This window comes from Nannospalax galili, unplaced genomic scaffold (genome assembly GCF_000622305.1).
Source record: "Nannospalax galili isolate Female #2095 unplaced genomic scaffold, S.galili_v1.0 scaffold215, whole genome shotgun sequence".
Lineage (NCBI taxonomy): Eukaryota > Metazoa > Chordata > Mammalia > Rodentia > Spalacidae > Nannospalax > Nannospalax galili.
This window is the reverse complement of record NW_008338533.1, coordinates 5120006-5131492: the sequence shown is the minus strand read 5'-3', so window position 1 is coordinate 5131492 and position 11487 is coordinate 5120006. Positions and strand designations below refer to the sequence as shown.

Genomic DNA, 11487 nt, shown 5'->3' with positions numbered 1-11487 from the left:
CAGGTAAGGGCAAAGCAGCGCCCCTCCATGTATGAGCAGCAGTATCACTGCATGTATGATCAGAGTAACATTAACACAATGTACACAGTATCCCTACATGTATGTGCAGAGTCCCTTCATGTATGTACATAGTATCCCTACATGTATGTGCAGAGCATCATCACTGCATATATGTGCACAGTCGCACTCCTCCATGTATGTGGAGCAGTGGCATCCACGCTGCCATATAAGCACAGCATCCCAGCATGTATGTGCAGGACAGCATCCCACCACATATACGCTGCCATATAAGCACAGCATCCCAGCATGTATGTGCAGGACAGCATCCCACCACATATACGCTGCCATATAAGCACAGCATTCCAGCATGTATGTGCAGGACAACGTCCCCCCATTCAGTCACAGCAGTAGCATCCCTACATGCACGAAAAGATTAGCACCCCTGCATTTATGTGCAGGGTAGCATTCCTACATGTATGTACAGAGTGGCATCACTCCACGTATGTGTAAGGTATCATCCCTTCATGTATGTGCAGAAGTAACATACCTCCAAGTATGTGCAGAGTAGCATCACTCCATGGATGTGTACAGTAGCATCCATCCACGGATGTACACTGAAATTTTCAACCACATACATACAGAGCAGCCTCCCTCCGTGTATGTGGAGAATAGCATTCCAATACGTATATTCATGGTAGTATCCCTACATGTATGTGCAGAGTCCCTTCATGAATGTACACAGTATCCCTACATGTATGTGCAGAGTCCCTTCATGTATGTACATAGTATCCCTACATGTATGTGCAGAGCATCATCACTGCATATATGTGCACAGTCGCACTCCTCCATGTATGTGCAGCAGTGGCATCCTTCCAAGAAGTGCAGAGTAGCATCCCAGCATGTATGTGCAGGACAATGTCCCTCCATTCAGTCTCAGCAGTAGCATCCCTACATGCACGAAAAGATTAGCACCCCTGCATTTATGTGCAGGGTAGCATTCCTACATGTATGTACAGAGTGGCATCACTCCACGTATGTGTAAGGTATCATCCCTTCATGTATGTGCAGAAATAACATACCTCCAAGTATGTGCAGAGTGGCCTCACTCCATGGATGTGTACAGTAGCTTCCATCCACGGATGTACACTGAAATTTTCAACCATACACATACAGAGCAGCCTCCCTCCGTGTATGTGGAGAATAGCATTCCAATACGTATATTCATGGTAGCCTCCCTCCATGTATGTGCAGAATAGCATTCCAACATGTATGTTCACAGTAGCCTCCCTCCACGGTGTGCAGAGCAGAGCCCTCCCTGCAAGGACGAGTGAAGTAGCATCTCTGTATGTACAAAGTGGCATCCTTGCATATATGTGCAGGGTAGCATTGCTCCATGAAGGTACACAACAGCATGCCTCCACGTATAAGCACAGTAGCAGCCCTCCATGAATCTGCAGACTACTATACTTCCATGTATGTACAGTGTAGTATCGCTCCAAGTATGTGCACAGCAGAGCTCCTCCATGTATATGCAGAGCAGCATTCCTGCATATATGTGCATAGTAGCATTCTTCCATGTATGGTCAGTAGTAGCAGCTCTCCATGTATGTGCAGACTAGCATTGCTTCATGAATGTGCATAGTAGCAGTCCTTCATATGTGTGTTTAGTACTATCCTTCATAAATGGACATATAACATCCATTCATGTATGCACACAGTGGCACTTCATGTATGTGCAGACTAGCGTCCCTCCATTATATGCAGAGCAGCGTCCTTCCATGTACGTGCAGCATTATTTTTCCTCCATATATGCGCAGCAGTAGCATCCTCGCATGATATCCCAAAATAGTGTTCTTGCATGTTCTTACATGTGTACACAGCAGCAACTCGCCTGCATCTATACTCAACACTGTACATAACAACATACAAAATAGAAATGAAATACAGCATAACCCAGAAGGGTGTGATGTTTGAACTGTACGCAGGTGTCATAATCCTGGATCCTGTGATCTTTGAACAGTACACAGGTGTCATAACCCGGATCCTGTGATCTTTGAACTGTATTCAGGCCTCATAACCCAGGAGCCTGTGATCTTTGAACCGTATGCAGGCATCATAACCCAGTCCTATGATCTTTGAACTGTATGCAGATGTCATAGTCCAGGACCCTGTGGTCTTGGAACCACACACAGGGGTCAGTCCCTCCTTTCTCTCTGTCCTCCCCCCACGCCCCTCATGTCAGCCCGCCCTTCTCTTTTCTTCCTCCCCCGACCCAGGATTGCCTGCCCATCCTTAGTTTCCACTTAGTACCCAGTGATCTTCATTACATTACATTTAAGCAGTGAAAACAATTATGCAACCCAGGGTGAGCCGATCAGCAGCCAGTGCGTTTGACATCTTGTCCCTGGAGGCTTCTTTGCACATGCCATTTACTCCACAGGATCAGCTCCTGGTCTGCACAGCGTCCATCAGCTCATGCTAGCACTTCTGCTTCCCAACGTGAACTGGAATGGGTTTTCTTCAGCATCCGTTATCCCTGTCACACTGAAGATCGCTCCTACCAGCGTCACACCCTTCAGGCAATAAGTGAAAGTCTGCTCAACTCATGCGTTTTGAACACTCAACAACACGTCCCAAGTAGTAAGTATTCAGTATGTGTTAGATGAATGATTGAAGGAACCAGTTCTCCTTGTATTCAAAGGTGATCTGGTCTAAATGTTCAAAAGCTTTTTTTCCCTTTTGCCAAATAATGATCTCAGAAAACCAAACAGCACAGAGTGGAACCGAAGGTGGATGAAGGAGGCTGAGTGGGTGAGGCTGCAGAGGAGGCCTGTGGGAGGTGTGTCCCCCTGTTCATCCTCCTTGGACCTTTTTCTATGGACCTACCTGTAGGTTCTTTCGACCTTGACCTCAGCCCCACTCTCTGTCTGTGTCCTGTCTGAACCATCAGGTACCAGTCCTGCGTTGTCCTCTGACTCACTTTCTCAATTTTGACAAGAACTGGTTTATGTCTTTGCACATATTTGAGTCCTGCCTGCTTTGGAAATTGATTTATTATTTGTAAGCCCACAGCCTCTGACTCTTGACTTATGTATGTGGCTTTCTGACTCAGGACAGGACATATCTTCATTATGTGTCATTTTCTGGAGTGGAAACAAAGTACTTTGCTGGTCATGTCCATGGAGATGGTGAGTTCTAAGGAAAACATCTTTCCTCACAAAGGCATATGTAGTGTTTAATAACACTATGTGGTAATGGACACTATTTGATAGGCCAACAACATGCTGATAAATCCAAAATAGATACATTCTGAATATAGGGTTACACTGACATTTTACTCTCGTAATACTTATGTGAAGGAGTTTCTCCATGTGAGTGACAAGAACTAAATATTCATCCCTCAGAAAGAAGACTGCCGGGAAATACACCGAGGGAAAAGCTTGAATTTGAAATAGAAAATATCATTAGCGTATCATTAAGTAAATCCCTTCTCAATCATCAAAACAACCAGGAATTCAATGGAGAAAGCTTATTCCTTTTGAACACCTGGCCCCAGGATCACTGAGCACCCACAGTTAAGAGAATGGGCTTGACTAACTTAATTCTACTAAAGAAGGTGGAGAAAAACAAGTCATGGACCCAAATGTAAAATGTAAAGATAAACAGCTATTGGACAACAAAGACGTCACTGCAGCCCGTTTCTAGATAAGATACTAACTCCACATGAAAAGAAAAAAATATAAATTCAACTTAACAGAAACTAAAAACATTGAATGGAAAGAAGACCTCAGAGCAAGAACTTACAGGCTAGTAGAAAATATATGCAAATTATGTTCAGATAAAAGACATATCCAGATGATACAAAGATCATTTAAATCTCAACAATAAAAACAGAAATTTTAAATACACAAATAACCTGAGCAGACACGTCACTAAATAGGATAATGAAACCAGCATATGAAAAGTTTTTGGCATCAGTAGTTATGAGAAAAATGAAACTTAAAGTCACATGAAATGCCACTGTGTGTCTGTCATAGTTGTTTTGAGAAAGTGAAGGCCGACAATATGCCAGGGCAGTACTGCAGACGGCCACTTTATTCCTGGCTGATCAGATGCAAAATGATATGACCACCTCCAAAAACAGTGCTGTGCTTTTTCTTATTATTAAAAGAATAAAATCAAGGGGGTGGGCAGGCATGTGGCACATACCTTCAATCCTAGCACTTGGGAAGTAGAGGTAGGTGGATCTCTGTGAGGCTGAGGCCAGCCTGTTCTATATAGAGAGTTCCAGGCGAACTGGAGTTATGGGGAGTCCCTGCCTCCCCCTAAATAAAACAATAGAAAAATGAACAGCACAACAAAGCATGAAATTGAGGCACAGACCTTCGCGTGTCCTGTCAATTGAACTCTTACACAAACAAATCTTAAGCATGGTTTTCTACATAAAGGAAGCCAAACCCATCAGGGCACACAGTCCGAATTCCTTCATGTGGCACCTGGAACAGGAACAGAGGGGTGAAAACAGAGCAGCTGGTGCCACGGGCTGGAACGATAATGAAGTGGCTTGGAACAGCACTGTTAGGGTAACAGGAATTGTCTGTGATACTGAGTCTACTGGGTACATGATTGTGAATTTGTCCAAAGAGAACTGCATGCCACAAAAGGGAACTTTATATTTTAAACAATGAAATATGATAATCACACAAGGTCAAAGGAATGGCAAGTCATGGATGAAATGCAGATTGTCACAAATCAATCTAACTGCACTACAATTCATGACCTTCCCTCCTGAGGCAGGTATGAAATGAAGGTTGACCTGTTGGCTCCAGAGAATGATGTTGTGACTCCTGTAAGATTAAATATAAAATGAATTTCACATGATGTAGGGATTAGGAATTCTAACTACTGCTTCAGTGGGTGGTAAAAATAAGTAAATTACATACAGTGGGAGCCATGGCTCACACTCCTGTAAAAACACTTACAGAGAAGCCAACAGGAAGACCAGGATGACCCCTGCAGCTCCAAACTGGACTCAGACTTTCAGACATACACACACACACACACACACACACACACACACACACTCACATATATGTGCACACATAGATACAAACACAGACACACACATATATATACACATACACATAAGGACACACATACACAATATACACACACACCTTTGCATACCTACATATATACATATACATACACATATACAGATACATATATATACCCATATGTATATGTGTACAGAAACACACATAATATACACATACATATACACACAATACATACACATACACAAATATGCACATATATAGACACATATAAACATTTATGCACACACATAGATACACACATAAGCATATCTATTATATACCCATCTAATGCATACATATGTACCCATATGTACACAACATATTCACACATATACAATACATATAGTATGTACACACACACACACACAATTCTTGTTATCCTTAGAGAAATGGTGGAAATGGGGAGAGGTCAGCTACCTAGGAAGCAGCTGGTGTGTCAGAAAGTTTAGATGACTTTAAGTGGACAAACTCAGAAGGACATTGTCAAAAACAAAATAATAAAGAATTTTAAAAATGAGAAAAGAATTTTAAGCAAGCATAAAAAGGTGTGAATGGCTGCTACAGGCAGATCACACAGGCATTCTGGAGGTGGTGCATGGCCCTATACAGGAGCAGGACTGTGCTCGACTCCAGCACTGTGTAGACACAGCATACATCTTAATCTCTGCAGTCTGTCTTCCTGTAGGACCCAGGGCTTCATTCACCCGCCCTGGAGTATGGGCTGAACTCAGTGATTCCATGACAATAAACTGAGTTTGGAAAGAAAAAATAATCTAGTAACCTCTCAGTGGAGAGCCTGGCAACTTCCACCCAGCCAAGAGGTCAAACCCAAAATAGCAATATTGAGATATGTCAGTGTCACGCCAGGCCTTGTGCGGAGCCGTGGGAATACCACCGGGACTCTGATTTATTTCTCTCAAAAGTCAACAATATAAATTGCGGGGAAACCCCGAACTCACACAGTGGTTTACAATACGGCGTCGGAGGAAACAGTGCACAAGGCGGTGACCTCGCGGCGCCGCACCGCATTGGCTCCTCCACCGGGTCGTGGAGCAAAACGAGAGTCATCGGTGGGAACAACAGGTCAAGTCTGAGCAAGACCTGCGTGTGAGGTCATAGTGTTAGACCAATTCAGCACTTCAGTCTTGAGAAATATATCATGATTCTACAAGACGGAGGAAAGACTTTCCAGAAATTCTGTGCTAATGGTATGACTAGTAGTTCTGTTAAGTGAAGAATTTACACTTGAAATATTTTCTACTGAGTGTCAAGAAATCACTTCATATGGCTGATTTAAAGGATTTTGTTATTTTTTTAATAATGTATCTGCATTTTAAAAACAGTTCATAAACTCATCACACAGACCAGGGAAAACAATTAGTAAACTTTAGATAGTAAAACGTTTTACAGCTGTGAGCTAGTAATCCTCTCCCCACCGAGAAACGTAACACTCTCCTTTAAAAATAAAAATATTTTGGGGCTGGAGAGATGGCTCAGCAGTTAAGACCACATATTGCTCTTGCAAAAAAACACAAATTTGATTGTCAACACCCATGTCAGGCAGCTTATAACCACACATAAATCCAGTTCTAGGAGGATACGAAGCAGCTCTATCCTCTTGGCACCTGCACCTATGTGTGCATGCATACACATACACATACACACACACACACACACACACACACACGTTAATTAGAAAAAAAATCTTAAAACTCTTTTGTTTCCATAACATGCCTATGAACAACTGAATTCTAATTTGAATATTTATGAACAACCAAATTCTACCTTCCCACACTCTGTTTTTTTTTTTTTTCTTCCATGTTAATAAGAAACATACACTATTAGCCAGATGTGCTGGCTCATCCCTTTTAAACCAGGCTGGACCTACAAAGAGACCATACCCCCCCCCAGTCAAAAAAAAGCATTGCTTACTTCACTCAAAGAAGCTTTGTTTTGCAACTGGTAAGGATCATTACAGAGTTCCACAACTGTTCAAATACAGAGAATAAGAGACTAAGTGTCTGTGAGATGCCCATCCCTAAGTGACACATCTACAATGGAACCTCTACACCTAAGGCTCATGGAACATAGTGGAACAAGGGGTGGAGAGACACTACTGTATCTCATAAACTCTGTGGCTCTCCAATGGCTGCAACATCGAGAAACATTTGGGGCCTCTCACTCAGCTCAGAGAGGAGCATCAGTGGACTGTGGTGGAAAACCAATGGAGCCAACTGGGAAGACATCCCAGGTATTAATAAGCACTTAGAATTCTCCCAGCAGACGGAAAGCACTGATTTCCGTAACGGCGGTGCACTCAAGCAGGCTGAGCTGCCAGTGGAAACTCATTGGTGATACCTCCTTGGGCAAATAAAAGGGGCATCTATACAGAATAGCAATAAAGTCTGGAAAACTAGAAAACACGTAACTACTTATCCACACTACATGGTACTACAGACAGTGTGCCTTTTATTAACGCTGCGTGCGGATCATAGTTTGCTGGGAGCCACACATTCGTGAGGCGTGTTGCTACATTACCACCAGTCCTGCATTCTCATTTGCAATTGGATGTCTGCAGGAATAATCATGGGCTTGTGGCATTACTGGGTCATCTGGAAGCTTCAGTCACAGCTGGCCAGGGAGCAGCCATGCTTTGTAGCCACAAGTTCCAACCTAGTTCCAGAAATTGTAGGGCCATCTTTAAGCTATTCACAGTGAACTTCCTTAAGCCCAGGTTCTTAATTACAGGTATTAGCCACTCCTTGTGAACAAACGCGGCCACACTGACTGCATATCTCAACTTTAGGTCATGCTGTAAAACAGCTGAATCGTGCCATTGGGGTGGATTATTTGAAAGGGAAGAGCAGTGTGGTGTCAGGACTGGATTTGAACATTTTTATAACGGGCTGAAAATACAGTTTATAGCCAAAGGAATCTACTGAGAAGTCCTGAACAAGGAGAAAGATGACAAAAACTGCCTTTGAACGTGACCTCACATCAGAAAACAGGGAGAGAAACTAGGTTAGCACTGGAAGGCAATGAAGGAACGTGAAAAGCTTTCTCTGTACTTGAAGGCTAGCGTGGTGTCTAACTGGGTTGTTTGGAGAAGAAGAGGAAGGAAGACCCCATCACACACTGAGTCTGGAGAAGCAACACAGTTGCTCCAAGGACTCATCAGGGAGGTAAAAACCTACAGCAGATGACAGGTTTGGGTGTGAGAGGTGACGATCAGGACTTTGGCCATATCCAACTTGTAGCTCAGCACTCCATCTCATGAGGCTTCAGAATGACCACTCAAAGGGTGTCCCTTAATCCCTGGAGATAAGGAACAGCAGCTCTGAAAGCTGGGCAGGGTGGCACACACGGGCCAGCCCAGCAGGCAGAGGTCTGAATTAGACAGTAATCTTGAGGCTGAGCTGGCTATAGAGTAACGTCGATTTCACAAACAAAAATAAACTCAACTTTGAATAGAAATGCTTCCATTTCTGATTATAACAACACAATTTCACAGCCTATGCCAATAGTGAACCTTTCCATTTGGTAAATTCCTCCATCACCTTTCCTATCAGAACAAAGAAATTTACTGAGAAACCACTTGAGATATTTATTTCCTCTTGAAGTCAATGGCTCTATGAAACTTATGATTCCAAAAACTTTTAGTACTCTGTTCAAGAAGCTTTAAAGAAGAAACAAAATTAGCTACACCATGAACCTTGGTGCCAGGATGGGCCAGACCTGTGGTTTGACCCATTGTGTTGCTTTGTTATAACAGCCTTGGACTTGTAAAGTGATTTGTCTTAAAACAGTGTTAATCTTCAGAGAGTCTGAAAAGACGTTGCTGCTTAGGCTGGAAGCAGAGTGATATCAGAAAACGACTGAAAAGCATCAAAGGTTTCAAAATAAAGTATTGTAAGTACCTAAGTGTCATTTCATCACGACAAGAAACAGAAACTTTCCTTCCTAACCAATTTTCCAGCGAAAGCAAAGCCCTTACTGCCATGAATCAGAATAGTCAAATCTAGAAACAGACACTATGATGATTAATATTTAATGTTTCTTCCATGGACATCAGCTCACAAAGTACAACATATAAGTTTGTAGAAGGTCAAACTCAAAAGAGTCCTTAATACCTCTTAAATACCAATGACTTCATGGTCTGCAACTCTAAAGTGAGTTTAGTATTTCATTAAATATCCATAAAGCAGGTATTTTGTGTTTCAGGTATATACAAAAGTAATAGCAATCATAGAAAATAGTATGGCCATTATTTTAAATGTATTTTTGGTGCTTTTGGGCTTTAGTTCATCTCCATGTACTTATGTAACGTAGACTAGCACGTGCCAATCCAACACAAGATCACTGATTCTCCTATAGGCTCAAAGATTGTCTGTGATTTCCAGCATCACTGTAGAACTACGGCCCCAGCACAGCCCAGGCCCAATGTGGTCCCTCACATTCTTTCAGCTTTTCATTTAATACCAGAATTACGAATGGAATGAAGACAGACCTTCCAAATGAAAGATCTGTGTTCTATGAATACTGTTTCAAGAGAAACACTGCATGTTGTCTGTAGGGAAACTGTGAGGTGCTGGCTTCTGTAAGGTAAAGAAAAATAATAAGTAGACTGATTTTTGGAATGTGTTAAAATGGTCTTCGCTTCATAGGAGCACTGGGATTTGAACTTAGGACATCAGGCATGCGAGGGAGGCCTCTGTACCATTGAGCTACAGCCCTGTCACTGCTTTGGGGTAACTTGGAAAAATATGTGTCTGAAGAAATGCACAGTAAAGAGAGGTGGTGTTTAAAGTTTGATTCATGTCTTCACTCTCCTGGCCCCAGCATTTTAACCACTGGGCATGTGAGTCCCAGGACAGGTGTATGGGATCTTTTTCAATGATCCTATGTCTCTGATTTCAGAGCAGCTAAGCCTTCGGAAGCAATGTGAATACTCAGAGACGTACAGGCAAGGGAGGGTGACACAGCTATTTGACTCAAGGACAGAGAAGAAGTTAATCAGTCAGTAAATAAAACCTTTCCTCCTCCTGCTTCAGTACATCAAAATCATCTGTCTAAGATATTTGACTTTTAAAGGGTTGAATCTGTTTCAGACTTCACAGCATAATATGACAGATGACAGATTGCTGTACGCTGCAGGGCTAGAGAGGATGGAGCGAAGGCTGCAGAAAGTGGTTCAGGAAAGTGTTCTTTTTCTCTTTCTGTGAGCCTATATAGAAAATTATTGGTCCCCATCTGTCCTTGCAGGAAGGCCTGAGTTAGGTGCCAGGGCTTGTACTTTCTGACATATGCCACTTGGACAGGATATTGGAATATCCTAAGAGATACTTGGACCAAGTTCACAAACCTGCAGATAATGAGAAAGGGCTTTGCTTATGAACTTTCATCGAACATTCAGACACAATTACTTTAATAGTTCATGCCGGAAGATTCCTTTCAAAGTCTCTGTCTTCCTGCAGAATTTCTCACAGCTGGAGCCGTACATTTCGATGACTAATGGCAAGATGACTTTACAGTCCTTTATTTTTATGGAATGACCTCCTGTGGTTCCTTTCTGACCTCTGCCTCTTCTACAGCATGCAGCCCACCTGATTTCCCCAGTGCGTCATCAACACCTTCCTCAACACCAGAAACCACGAATTTAGTGACTCTTTGCAGGTAACACTCAAAACTCACACCAATTCTTGTTACTGGCCTTCCTAAGGTCAAGGTAAGAATCATCCTGATAACCACACTGGAAAACTACAAAGATGTATTTCCTCTTTCAGATCCTAAAATCAAGTTCATCATGCGCCGACTTAAACTGATTTTAACTTAGGAATTCACTGCCTCTGTCCCTTGACAGGGACACTGACTTGTTCAAACAGAAAAGAAGCTTTAATAGCTTTGATTTTTCTAACTTATGATCAAAACAGAATTTATTGTATTTTCAATCCTATAACGAAGACTAGGGAAGTGGAAATCTTTCAGAATTGATTTTGAGAGATGCTCTGCCAATTAAACCTCTCATTCTGTCCCAGATGCTCCTGGACTGGTCTTTTTCTCTTTATCTCTGTACTCCAGTGTCTACCTTCCCTGAGAAGTGCTGATTCTAACTGTGAGGCTTAATTCCCAGAAAGACTTTTGAGAACTAGTATTTTCTGTACGGCATACTGGTAGCAGACACCTCTGTGTCTTCCTATAATCAAGCACACACACACACACACACCCCACAGGGCTCTACTCAGATGCATCGGGACTTACATCCATCACACCACCCTATGCTTAAACGTGCCCATTTATATGTGTGCGTGTGTGTTTGTGTGTGTATTCTCTCTCCCTCGCCCCTCCCTCCCTCCCCCACCTCTAGCCCCCCACACACATATATGAACAC

The 11487-nt window shown here is 42.5% G+C and overlaps 1 protein-coding gene across 1 annotated transcript in view; it reads right to left on the bottom strand.

Annotated features, from left to right (window-relative positions):
* Znf385d (zinc finger protein 385D) overlaps positions 1-11487 on the bottom strand; it is a 997469-nt gene that overhangs the window by 811799 nt on the left and 174183 nt on the right. The window lies entirely within an intron of this gene.